We start from the raw sequence: 12,690 nt of genomic DNA, 5'->3' as shown, positions 1-12,690 counted from the left end.
GCACCGGATGGACTGAATGCACTATTGCTTTGTTTGAGTGATGTAAAGAAATGGTTGTCTCTAAACTTTTTAAATTTTAATGAGAGCAAAACAGAATTGATTGTTTTTAAACCCTCTGTGTCTGTGACTTCTACAATTCCAAATTTGGGTGAGTTATCACCGTATGTTAAGCAACATGTAAAAAATTTGGGTGTTGTATTTGATGAACAAATGAAATTTGATAGACAGATTAATTCTGTGGTTAAATCTTCCTTTTTCCAACTGCGGCTTCTTGCTAAAGTAAAACCTTTCCTATCTTTTAAAAACCTTGAAAAAGTGATACATGCTTTCATTACCTCCAGATTAGATTACTGTAATTCACTGTACGCTGGGATTAGTCAAACAGCTCTTTCTCGTTTACAGCTGGTCCAGAACGCAGCAGCAAGATTTCTGACCAGGTCTCGTAAGCGGGATCATATTACTCCAGTTTTACAGTCTTTACACTGGCTGCCTGTACGCTATAGAGTTGATTTTAAAATTGTATTAATCGTGTTTAAGTCACTACATGGTATGTGTAACGAAGGCGGGACTCAGGTAGGGATCCAAATGCAGCGTTTATTAAAGATAAGCGTCGTCGTACAAGCAGGGTAAACCAAGGGCAAACAGGAACAGCAGAGGGTAGACAGAATCGTAATCCAGGTACAGGCAGAGGTCAGAACGGGCAGATAACATTCACAGGTCGGTAAACAAAGCAAGGGTCAGAGGTAGGCAGCACAGGATCGTGAAACAGACAACAGGCAGGAACGGTAACACAGGACAGGCAGACAAGGAATAACGCTTAGAAATGACACACTGGGTAATCAAGACTTCGCAAACTGGTGGTGTGAGTGTGAGTCCTTTATGGTCCTGATAATGAGCTGCAGCTGGGTGTGGTAATCAGTGTGGTGTGCTAGGGTGGATGTGGCAACAGGTGATTGGTGGAGTGAGTGCATGTGATAGGCAAGGGAGGATTATGGGAAATGGAGTCCGGAGTGAGCAGGAACGGATGGTGATCGTGACATAACGCCCCCCTCCCGGAAGGCGCGTCCTCGCGGCGTGAAAGGAACAGCTAGGGAGGGGGGGGTGGGTGCATTGGGGACCTGCATGCAGACAAGAACAGGGTCCCCAATGCAGGTCCAGGCACTCGGGCAGCCACGGAGGGTCAGGTGCCACGGGCGGCCACGGCAGGTCAGGAGCCTCGGGCGGCCACGGCGGGTCATGTGGCTCGGGCGGCCACGGTGGGTCAGGGGCCACGGGCAGCCACGGCAGGTCAGGCGGCTCGGGCAACCACGGCAGGTCAGGCGGCTCGGGCAACCACGGCAGGTCAGGCGGCTCGGGCAGCCACGGCAGGTCAGGCGGCTCGGGCAGCCACGGCAGGTCAGGCGGCTTGGGTAACCACGGCAGGTCAGGCGGCTTGGACAGTTCAGAGGCCGCTGATGGCCGCGGACGTGCAGGGTTCCCACCCACAAACTCCCCACCCTCAGGTATACTGCCCCCTCCCAAAAAGTTCTTAGGGATTTCAACGGGGACCGTGGCGGGTTCGTGGGCAAGGAGATTGGGTGGCGCCGGCAAAGCGAGGAGCTCGGGTGGAGCTGGCAGGGCAAGACGTTTGAGTGGCGCTGGCAGAGCGAGGCGCTTGGGTGGCGCTGGCAGGGCAAGGAGCTCGGGCGGCGCCGACAGGGCAAGACGCTTGAGTGGCGCTGGCAGAGCAAGGCGCTTGGGTGGCGCTGGCAGGGCAAGGAGCTCGGGCGGCGCTGGCAGGGCTGGAAGCTTGGGTGGCGCTGGCAGCGCAAGGAGCTTGGGTGGTGCTGGCAGGGCAAGGAAGACCTCTGGAGTGGTCACCAGACCCACAGCGGGTTCGAGGAGGACCTCCGAGCCCTGAAGAGGGGAAGAAGCCTTCTTCCTCCTCCTCCTCTTCTTACGAGGGTGAGGCGATGAATCACCGGTAGGAGTGGATTCTTGAGCAGACTCACCGGCTGAAGCGGGTTCTGAAGCGGACTCACTGGCTGCAGCGGTTTCTGGAGCGGACTCAATGGCTGGAACACCCCCTACATCCTTAATCACCGAGGGGGCGGCCATCTTGCCCGTGGGCACTGGCAAAGTAGCCATTTTGTCCATCGCGTCCAGGGGGCTTGAGTGCGTGGCAACCGGTGCATTTGAGTGCATAGCAGCCGCCGGGCTTGAGAGCGAAGCAACCGCCGGGCTAGAGAATGAAGTGGCCACCGGGCTTGAGAGCGTAGCGGCCGGCTGGCTTGCGAGCGTAGCGGCCTCCGGGCTTGAGAGCGTAGCAACCGGCTGGCTTGAGAGCGAAGCGACCGGCTGGCTTGAGAGCGAAGCGACCGGCTGGCTTGAGAGCGAAGCGGCCTCCGGACTTGAGAGCGTAGTGGCCGGCTGGCTTGAGAGCGAAGTGACCGGCTGGCTTAAGAGCGTAGCGACCGGCTGGCTTGAGAGCGAAGCGGCCTCCCGGCTTGAGAGCGTAGTGGCCGGCTGACTTGAGAGCGTAGCATCCGGCTGGCTTGAGGGCGTAGCGACCGGCTGGCTTGAGTGCGAAGCGGCTGGTGGATGCTTGGGGATGCCAGCCGCTCGTGCTGATGTCATCGGTGGATCTGCCACACTGCAACGCAATCCTCTCCGCTCCCTGACTGATCTCGAGATGAGACGTGACTCTGGGCGATCAACGGAGACGTGGCATTGCCCTGGGCGATCAGCGGAGACGTGCCGTTGCTCTGGGCGATCAGCGGAGACGTGCCGTTGCTCTGGGCGATCCGCGGAGACATGATGGGGCGTTGTAGCATCCGCCATTTTGTGTGCGCTGTCTGTAGCGGTTGCCGTTATGTGGTTCAGCGTGGTATCGCGTTCCTCTGCGACCCCCACAGTAAAAGTTGAACCCACTGTGAGCAGGGCAAAGTCCAGGAATTCCACGAACGACCCTCGGGGACCATTGGTGAGTAAATAGTCCTTAAGTGGTTCGTTTAATCCGTAAATGAAAAAGTCAATGAGGGCACAGTCAGGTAGATCAGATAGGTGGGCTATATCCAGAAACTTCTGAATATGTGCCTCCTGGGTACAGTTACCTTGACGAAGGCTGACAAGACATATGGCTGGGTCCATGCTGAGGCTGGACACACTCGTAGAAGCTGCTGGATCGTAGTTGGCGAAGTCTTCTGTAACGAAGGCGGGACTCAGGTAGGGATCCAAATGCAGCGTTTATTAAAGATAAGCGTCGTCGTACAAGCAGGGTAAACCAAGGGCAAACAGGAACAGCAGAGGGTAGACAGAATCGTAATCCAGGTACAGGCAGAGGTCAGAACGGGCAGATAACATTCACAGGTCGGTAAACAAAGCAAGGGTCAGAGGTAGGCAGCACAGGATCGTGAAACAGACAACAGGCAGGAACGGTAACACAGGACAGGCAGACAAGGAATAACGCTTAGAAATGACACACTGGGTAATCAAGACTTCGCAAACTGGTGGTGTGAGTGTGAGTCCTTTATGGTCCTGATAATGAGCTGCAGCTGGGTGTGGTAATCAGTGTGGTGTGCTAGGGTGGATGTGGCAACAGGTGATTGGTGGAGTGAGTGCATGTGATAGGCAAGGGAGGATTATGGGAAATGGAGTCCGGAGTGAGCAGGAACGGATGGTGATCGTGACAGTATGGCCCCTTCGTATATATCTGAACTTTTAATTGAACGCAGCGAAACAAGATCTCTCCGGTCATCAAACCAGAGACTATTGTTTACACCAAAGACAAGGCTGAAGTCCAGGGGCGATCGTGCGTTTTCATCTATCGCCCCAACTCTTTGGAATGAGTTGCCCTCTTCTATTCGATTAGCTCCCTCTGTGTTCATTTTTAAGTCAAGATTAAAAACCTATCTGTTTGACAAAGCTTTTATTTCTGGTTGAAGCACTGTGTTTTACCATGATTTTATTTATAGTTTTTTTTAATTTCCTTTTAAATTATTACAAATGGCTGTGGTACTTTTTATAAGTTTTTTTTTTTAACTGTTACTTTTATCTTTATTGTGCAAATGTGGTGTGTGTTTTATGTAAAGCACATTGGTCAACCATGTGTTGTGGAAATGGTGCTATATAAATAAAATTGACATTGACATTGACATTGACATTGACTCTCTAACACTTTACAACAGTTGTTGGCAATAGGTGGCCTGCTGGCCAAAACTGGCCTGCCAGCAATAATATCTGGCCCGCACCCGCAGCCAGATTATTTTATTAGCAGCTGGTTCTAAAATAGTGATGTCCGGTTCGTGAACGAATCGTTCTTTTTAACCGGTTCTTTTCAGTGAACTGGTTGAACCAGTTCACCAAATCGGTCTGAATCGTTCCAAACAGTTCGCATCTCCAGTAAGCAAACACGAATCCACAAATTACTAAAGTTACTCACTTTTTGACGTGCCTGACACTACCTCTCGAAATATACCAACATCCTGGAGTTACTCAGTTAATCCAACAGTACAATTACTTAACCTGCTGTGAAGAGAGAACTGATGATGATGAGCACGAGCAGCAGAGCAGCTGATATGAGTGCGCGTGCGCGGAGCACACGAACGAACATACACGGCCTGTCACGGTTCTCGTTCTTGAGTCAAGAACCGGTTGCAACGGTTTTCGGATCATCAGTACACAACCGAGAACCGCTTTTTCGGACGTGTCCGATTTGAGAACCAGTGAGCTGATGATACTGCGTGTGCGTTTAACTTTTCAAGAGAACGAAAAGCACGTTAGTCAAGTTTTGTTGAACATCGGACAGTGTGATAATACAAAACATACTGGAAATATGTTTATGACTTATTTCAAAATACAAATGTTTTTGTGCTTTTCCAAATACACCATAGCAGATTGATAGTATATAATACTGTACATAATACTGTACATAAACTACATGCCAACATGAACATAATATTTTGTACATAGATTAATAATGTTCAGAAATAGTTCTACAAATTTATTGTTCTATATTAATGTTATTTAAAAAGCAATATAGTGAAAGTTGTGCAGTTGTGCTTTCAAATTATTTTTTTTAAAGACTGGAAACTTATTTATTTCATAAATAATCCATTTAATTTCTAAACAAGGTGATATAAACATAACTACAGCAAGAGCAAACAAGCGACTCCTTTTGAATCGCTCTCGCAGTTCTCGAATCTCAATCTCGTTCTCGAGTAGAATCGGTTTTCGGATAACCAGTACACAACCGAGAATCGCTTTTTTCGGACGTGTCCAATTTGAGAACCGATGAGCTGATGATACTGCGCATGCGTGATTCAGTGTGTGATCTGAAGCTACCGAACAGTAACATCACAGCACCGGTACCTAGGACAACTATTAGAGGACTCGAATGAGGGGCCAATCTGGCGAAACGTAAGTTTATTTAATTACAAATAAATCATAATGCAAGCGGATCAGGGTTTCTGCTCTGATGAAGACTAATTTATTTACTTTATAACTGTAAAACTTTGTTTGCACATCACTGCCTGTATATGTCATGTGTTTGGATGCTTTAGATGCAAAACTATGCAAAACTAAATTGTGTTGTGTTGTGTCCCGCCACATCCAGTGTAGACAATATCATTATAATGGTTTCTATTATCTTTTGTAGCGTTGCGTCGCGCCGATCACGTCTGGTGTCGGTGTGATATTCTTTGAAAACAGCGACAACGTCGTTGCAGATAAGACACACCGGCTTTGCATTCACAAAACTAGATCGGATTGTCTTTCCATTCTTCTTTGTATGCCCTATTTTCGTTGTCAACTTTCCTCTTTAGACTCTTTGATAGTGCCATTTTCTCTTACCAGCTAGCTTAAATGTTAAATTCACTCTGCACATGACGTAATAGCGTACCTCCATCACACAAACAATTTAAAAAAAAGCAGTTTAGTGCATGAGGATGCCAAGGAATAATTCTGAGTGTAACAGTAAGCTACTTCATATAATTATTAAAATAAATTATGCTTCATTGTGTAACAAGCAAATTAAAATGTTACACATTTATTATTCACAATATGGAAAGAGGAAATAAAACATAGTTTGTTAAGAGCATGACTCAAACATGCCATTAATGGGCTTATTCAAGTTACATTTATCCATTTCACATCTCTCACATATATGTGTTTAAGCAAGGCAGTCTGTGTTGCAAGATGGTGAATGATGATACTTGACAGGTTACATGTCACCTCTCTGCTTTATTAATTTATCATATAAAACCTGGTGGCTTTTTGTTAATGACTGTCCTACTACAGGATTTAACAGAGTAACAGCTCACTACAAGTTACAAAAAACACTGTAAGAGTCTGTCACAGTCAATTCTAGTTGCATTTTTCAATTAATTTCTTAAATTATACTTTGACTATATTCTGGCCCACCATCTAGTGGCATTTTTTTCTTTTTGGCCTGATGCCAAACTTAATTGCCGACCCCTGCTTTACAATAAGTTTTCATTTTTTTACATTAACTACATTAGTTAACCTGAACCAATGATGGACAATACAAGAAGAGCATTTAATAACCTTAATGTAAGTTTTAATTAAACAAGTTTTGGAAAAGGTTCATTAGCTTTAGTGCTGCACCATGAGGCAGTGTCACGTCTGTTCTAGTGCTAGTTCTGCTGCTCAATTGCTATATTTAATATTTAATATTCATATTGACTCGCACATTACATAAACCAGCAAACTGAGTTAATATAATTTGTGAAACATAACATGACAAATTGGCTAGATCAAATCGTCACCCGCCACAGTTGATTTTTACCTGCATTTGACAAGTGTTAATTTCAAACCTTTTACTTATGAAACTGCACAGAACATCTTTTGAGTGTAAAAGCAAACTGTTTAATTACATTGTGGTTATGACAGTATAGTAATTGGTAATGTTAGTAGAGTTATACAAGTTGTATTTGGAATAGAAATGTACGTTAACAATGTTAAATCAAAACAAGTCAACCATGTCAGGCTAATTAACAGTCCCAATCTTTACATATCGATACTTAACATTCAGAGGTCGGATGGTCGCGCCAGCGATACTACTTCATTTTTTTTTCTTGCCAGTGTGTAAGAGACTAAAAATACTCTGGCAATTTTGGAAGTACAATTTGGATGTATATCATTAAAAACTGTGGAATGTCTTTTTTTATTTGTATACACTTACAGTAAAAACTATGTTGTGCTTTTTGCAAAATAAAGAAAACAAACATGATGCACGAGTCGCAGTCTCTCTCTCTGAATTGTGTAATGACACGCAGTATGATATTTCAATTATCATTTTAATACCAATACCAAAGCAGGAAAGGGTATCAAAAAGATAGGCCCACTCCACCCTATCAAAAGCCTTCTCAGCATCTAGGGAAAATAAGGCTGTATCAGATGTTCCTTTTTTAACATGTATGATATTTAACACACAACATATATTATGAAAGGCCTGTCTACCCTTTACAAAGTCATTTAGGATCAGGATCAATCAATAATGGTAAAAACGTATCAAGTCTGATGGCTAAAACTTTGCCAATTATCTTGGTGTCTGAATTCAAATGACTAATAGGTCTGTAGGAGGTACATTTTGTAGGATCTTTCCCTGTCTTAAGAATTAAGTTAAGGGCTGAACACAAGGAAAAAGGAAGTTCTTCATTGTTGAAAGATTCTTTAATCATATCAATCATTGGGGTTATTCATTTGTTATGAAAAATCTTGTAGATGTCAATAGGCAGGCCATCGGGGCCTGGAGCTTTTCAACTATTCATCCAATTAATGGCTGCACTCAAGTCTGCCTCTTCAATTGGTTGATCCAGTGTTTTGGAATCTTCCTCATATAGCAGGAATAACTGAATTTCATCCATAATTTTTTTATAGAGATGGGAATTCACAGGAGGTGTCCATTTATAAAGATCTTGATAATAGTTTCTAAAAGAAGTATTAATTTCAGTTGGAATCATGGTCTTTTGTCCGTCTATAATTTCTATTTCATTTATAGCCTTAATTCTCCATGCCAATAGCCTACCAGCTTTTTCTCCTTTATCATAATACGATTGTTTAAGCCTAGTTATATTAGCCACAGCTGTATTGGTAGAGAGCTCATTTAATTCTGCTTTAAGTAGTAAAAGGTTATGTCTCAGATCAGGAGTATCTTGTTTGAAAATTTCTTCTTCTAAGTCCTTAATATTCAATAATTTTAAGGGTAGATCTGTTCTTTTTAGAACTAATAAAGCTGATCATTTGTCCTCTAATGTAGGCCTTGAATGCCTCCCATCTTATTGAGGCAGACGTCTGGTTTGTGTTACATTAAAAAAATGTCAATATTATTACCTACAAAATCAAGAAACTCTCAGGGTTATGTGACCATTTTGTTTTCATCTAGGTGGGTTATTTTGTGTTAAAATTAACAGTGGTTTGTGAACGTAGACGCTTTAATAACAAATGGTTTATCAGGATTTTTAATGCTGGGCTGTGTAGGATTCGCGACGACACGTGAACAAATTATTTCAAGGAAATTGAAATATTTGTTTTTAAAGGTGAAGCACTTCTCCTTAGCCTTACCTTGGAGTTATGGTTCACTCTATGTGTGTGTGAGAGAAAGCATAGGAGTCATGTAGTTTACCTTTGTGTGTGCAATATTTATATATGCCATATATTTTTGACCTCTATTCATAATGAAGAGCTGAGCACGTGCAAGTGACAGGATTTTGGGTCTGAGAACCACTTGCACACAGTCACTTCACCACTACGAGAATTACCACCGATTTGCGACTTTCGTGTGTCTTTGAAAATGAATAATAGACTTTGAGCGTCTCGAAGTTCCTTTTGTGTTCTTTTTGGAAGTTTGAAACGGCTTGCCAAAGCGAACTTTCAGGAAAAGGTCACTCCAGCAGCATAACACCTTCGTACTACCATTGGTCAGTGATGATAACATATTAGGAGGTGTGCACTGAGGCTCCGCCTTCACTCACGTGGGACGCATCTTTGACTCATTTCGTGTTTTTGAGTTCGTCAAGGTAAGAGCTACGCGGGTGAAAACATGAACACACTGGATAGCCGCTTTATAGTACAAAATGAAGTTGTGCTTGTAAAAAAACAAGGCAATAACAATGTTTTTCATGTTTGATACTGTAAAGCTGCTTGATTTTAAGCAATCTATTGAATAAAGTGCTATATGAAGATGTGACGTGACTGGAGTGCTAATTTGCAGAGCTCTTGCTAACATAGCCATGTTGTTCTGATCAGATGTTTTTCTTATGCTTTCTATAATAAATGCTTGCTGTTTTCTCATTTTTGCTGTTTATTTTGTTACTGAGAAGAAAGTGCACGGCACATATTTACATATTCATCTAACCGTCACTCTCAGCAGTGTGGGTGGCGTCAGATGTTCGATTACAGTATATCTCTGGTCATTCCGAACTTCATTTGAAGTATACCGAGGCCTTTAGTGGTTACCAGGGCTGAAAATGGGTGAGATTCATTGGGGGGACTCTATGTGGGAAGGATTTATACATATACAGGTGCTGGTCATATAATTAGAATATCGTGAAAAAGTTCATTTTTTTATTGTAAATTATTTTAAAAAATGAAACTTTAATTTATTTTAGATTCCCTACATGAAAAGTAAAACATTTAAAAAAATTGTTTAGAGTGTACAGCTAATGAAAGTTCAAAATCCAGTATCTCAAAATATTAGAATATTTACATTTGTGTTTCATTAAATGACCATCCCTACAGTATAAATTCCGGGTATATCTTGTTCTTTGAAACCACACTAATGAGCTTCACAATGAGTCAAATGAAGCCGGAGTCAGGGCATCAAGAGTCACCACACTCAGACATCTTCAGGAAAAGGATTACCAAGCCACTTCTGAAACAGAAACAACATCAGAAGCATCTTACCTGGGCTAAGGAGAAAAAGAACTGGACAGTGAACAGTGGTCGAAAGTCCTCTTTTCAGATAAAAGTAAATTTTGCATTTCATGTTAAAAATCATGGTCCCAGAGTCTGAAGGAAGACTGGAGAGGCACAGAATCCAAGCTGCTTGAAGTCTAGTGGGAAGTTTCTGAAGTTAGTAATGATTTGGGGGGCCGTGACATCTGCTGGTGTTGGTCCATTGTGTTTTATCAAGTGCAAAGTCAATGCAGCCATCTTCCAGGAGATTTTTGAGCACTTTATGCTTCCATCTGCTGACAAGGTTTATGGAGATGCTGATTTACTTTTCCAGCAGGACTTTAGCACCTGCCCACAGTGCAAAAACCACTTCCAAGTGGTTTGCTGACCATGATATTACTGTGCTTTATTGGCCAGCCAACATGCCTGACCTGAATATATGGGATATTTTTTTAAGAGAAAGATGAGAAACAGTCGATCCAACAATATATAGATAGATAGATAGATAATAATGCCTCAGCAGTGCCACAGGCTGATCACTTCCATGCCACACTTCACTGATGCTGTAATTTGTGCTAGGAGCAAGTCATTTGCTGTAAAATGTGCTGCCGACCAAGTATTGAGTGCACAAATGAACATACTTTAAAGAACTTGAACTTTTTTGATTGATCTTAGAAAATATTCTAATATTTTGAGATACTAGATTTTGGACTTTCATGAGCTGTACGCTCTAATCATCAAAATAAAAAAAAAGAAAAAAGAAAAAAATGTTTGAAATGTTTTACTTTACATGTAGGGAATCTAGAATATATGAAAGTTTAATTTTTAAAAATAATTTACAATAAAAAAATGAACTTTTTGATGATATTCTAATTATATGACTAGCACCTGTATATATGTATGTGTATATATATATATATATATATATATATATATATATATATATATATATATATATATATATATATATATATACTTTCAATGACTTTTTAGATGTATTTAAATATAAAATATTCTATAATATGCTAACATTAAACAGGCCTAATTCATGTTTCCTCAAAACAATATTTTTTAATTATCAAACAAGCACATGAAAGGTCAATGAAGAACATTTCTGAATTGTGTGTGGCACAGACATGTTCATTCAACAGAATCTTTGCTTAGAGAAAATTACCTGTTTGATTTTGGCCAAATTAAAGATACATTGTCTAGGAATTTGCATATGTGGTGCATACTGAATTGAACAGGTCACAAACCTTTTAAATACATCTGTCCTCAGGTTAAAGAAAGCTGAATGTTTTGGATGGCTACCTCTCAGTTTAGTATATTTTGAAAATCAACAATTAAACACATTTAAAGGGGAAAAAAAATCCATAGACATGGAGTTTTTTGAAACATTGCTACCTGAACATGCAGTTCTATTTTAATATTCACTGAAATAATTTCATTATAATCCACAGTGTAAAACAGTGTTCACAATTCTCCCACGATTCTGAACAGAACTACCTAAACAATATGAGATCTAAACATCTGTTGGGTGCTGCCCCTTTAAGGACACTGGAAACCAGGTTGCCATAAAGTATCACTCAAAAATAATTATAAGAGCTTCTCTCACATGAGTGAAAGCTGAATCAGGTGTACAATACTACAAATGAAGACATACAGTGTGTTGGGCGTTACCTTAAGGACGCTGGTACGGTGGGCACATAAGATTTGCAAAAAAACAGAAAAAAAAGTTGCACATAGAAAACACTGAGAAAGCCATGTTAAACTTCATTGAACCTCTTTAAGTATGTTCATTTCAGTTTAAAATTATTCCCTGAGAGTAATTGTGAATTTTTTGTTTTTACAGTTTGACCACACACATACACATAAAAATACTCAACTAAAATTTAACTACAATAACAACAACGACCAAATGTATATATTGTGAGTTCTGCACAAGAGGAATAAAAGAAAAAAGAAAAAAATATCAAGATCCAAGTCAATGTTATCATTTCATGGGTAACAACATCATTGGTTCAAACGCACGCTGGAGCTTTCATTTTATCTAAATGATATGATCTTATGTAACTTACGTGCGTTGATATAAATTATTTGATCGTTTGAATGACACACTGACCTGTCGATCTTGTCTTGTAAATCAGGATAAGCAAGTGACAGATGCTTGGCAAGGTTTGATGGTTCTTCATCATTTTTACAAGCAAAGTATTCCAAATTATGCATCTACTGCTCTCATTATTAATTAGTTTTGGGTGTGTTGAGTGAGATTCAACTGCTTTATCCATTTTATTCCTCTATGTTGTCACATTTGCCGGTTTCGCGTCAGATTAGGTAGCACAAAATGAGCAAAATCATGATATCGTACCGTTTGAATTAAAATATATACCGGTATTTTTCCGGTATACTGCACATCCCTACATTGAATCCTTTAATCAAATAAATAAAATAAAATACTGAGAATGTTTCATGATGGTATTCACCAATACAACTTATTAACAAAGTCAACGTGTGACCAAAAATTAGAAACACATGAAATACCTTTTATCAGATGATGTTTTTTTCTCACTTAAATTTGGTGGTACTTCATCTTTTGACCGGTCACTCTTCAGAGACACAGAGCTGGACACATGTGAGTCTGATCTTACTCTAATGACACAAAGAACAGAGAGAAACACTTTAGTAAAGGAGGATAAACTGTGTCTGAAACACAACCGTGTCTTTATCTAATCCTCCAGAGAAATACACACACTCAAACAATTTACAGTTTTTACTTTTATAATTAATGATTTCTTT

General features: G+C 41.1%; 1 pseudogene; it reads right to left on the bottom strand.

Annotated features, from left to right (window-relative positions):
- Positions 1 to 12,690, bottom strand: part of LOC137003847 (NACHT, LRR and PYD domains-containing protein 3-like) — a 69,343-nt pseudogene that overhangs the window by 20,184 nt on the left and 36,469 nt on the right.

The sequence above is a fragment of the Chanodichthys erythropterus genome, chromosome 16 (assembly GCF_024489055.1).
Source record: "Chanodichthys erythropterus isolate Z2021 chromosome 16, ASM2448905v1, whole genome shotgun sequence".
Lineage (NCBI taxonomy): Eukaryota > Metazoa > Chordata > Actinopteri > Cypriniformes > Xenocyprididae > Chanodichthys > Chanodichthys erythropterus.
The sequence above is the reverse complement of the archived record's forward strand: the minus strand, read 5'-3'. Positions and strand labels throughout refer to the sequence as shown.